Below are 1568 nucleotides of genomic sequence, written 5' to 3' on the forward strand. Positions count from 1 at the left end.
GATGCTCAATACATTCTTCCACCTCATGCAAAGAGTTGACTCATTGGAAAAGACCCTGATGCTGGGAGGGATTGGGGGCAGGAGGAGAAGGGGATGACAGAGGATGAGATGGCTGGATGGCATCACCGACTCGATGGACATGAGATTGAATAAACTCTGGGAGTTGGTGATGGACAGGGAAGCCTGGCGTGCCACGATTCATGGGGTTGCAAAGAGTCAGACACGACTGAGCGACTGAACTGAACTGAACTGAAACAGTAGACTTTGTAAATATTCCTTAATCCTTACTGTAATCTGCATCCCTTTTTTGGGTACTGTTGCCTTATGGGCTAAAGTGTCTTCCAAAAATATTGTTACTATGAAGTTAAGATTTCTTTTTTTTTAATCGTGAATAATATTTTATTTAGTCATTTCTGTTTACAACTGAAACTCTGTGAATTCAAAACTAACATCCTTGCCCGTGAGCTTCTTATAAGACACCAGAAAGTATTTCAACCTTGGGTTCCATGTTGTTCGGCTGTGCTTTATCCAAATGGACCTTTATGAGTAGGCTACTGTCTAACTTCTTGTAGATTCTCTTGCCCACAATCTCACTTGGGAAAACCAAGTCCTCCAGGATGGCTTCATGCGCAGTGGTCAGGGTGCGGCTCCTGGGATGTTTTTGCTTATTTTTCATAAGGCTTATTCAAGTTGGCTTAGGCAGAATTCTCCTCTGAACAATGAAGACGACGTGCTTTCTACTGAACTTCCTCTCCAGCTCACACATGAGCTGCACCTGGATTTTCTGGAAAGACTTCAGTTGCGGAACGGGAACAAAGATGATGATAGCTTTCCAGCTACCGCAAACTTCAGTTTCCTTGGCGGCCGTGATGTTCAGCTCCCACAGCTGGGCCTTGCGGGCTGAGTTCATCTCCAGCTCCAGGAGGGCCTAGGAGATGCTGGACTCAAACTCATCTGGCTTCTCACCATTGGGCTTCACGATCTTAGCACTGGAACCGAACATGGCCTTGACATTGCAGATTCGGCCAACACTTGTTGCTACTGCCAACACTAGCAGTTCTAGGAAGAGCTGAAGTTTAAGATTTCTTTCTTTTTTTTTGATAGTGGAGAGGTTTTATTTTATTTTTTTCTCATCTTTTATTTATTTTTTAAAAATTTATTTATTTTTTTACTTTATATAAGATATCTAAACTTCAGAAATATTAACTTGGAAGCAGTCAGTCCCCTGACATTTTGAGTAACTCCCCTCCTATATTTCTATGTTTACCAATAGATTTAGAAATCGTCTTAAAAATCATGGTGATTTATGTTGCCAACTTTATATTATGCTTTATGCCACCACTTTTTTCTTTTTTTTATGGAAGTATAGTTGATTTACAATATTGTTTTACAATATTATATTACTTTTAGGTTACAGCAAATTGATTCAGTTATACATACATGTAAATATTTTTTTCAAATTCTGTTCCATTATAAGTTATTACAAGATTTTGGATACAGATATATAGTAGGTCCTTGTTATCTCTTTAATGTGCAGTGGTTTGTATCTGCTAATTCCAAAGTCCAAA

The 1568-nt window shown here is 39.3% G+C and overlaps 1 pseudogene; it reads right to left on the reverse strand.

The window, feature by feature from the left end:
• Nucleotides 1-417: 417 nt before the first annotated feature.
• LOC105002476 lies at nucleotides 418-1003 on the reverse strand (annotated as a pseudogene).
• Between the last annotated feature and the right edge of the window lie 565 nt (nucleotides 1004-1568).

Source organism: Bison bison, unplaced genomic scaffold (genome assembly GCF_000754665.1).
Source record: "Bison bison bison isolate TAMUID 2011002044 unplaced genomic scaffold, Bison_UMD1.0 scf7180017864453, whole genome shotgun sequence".
Lineage (NCBI taxonomy): Eukaryota > Metazoa > Chordata > Mammalia > Artiodactyla > Bovidae > Bison > Bison bison.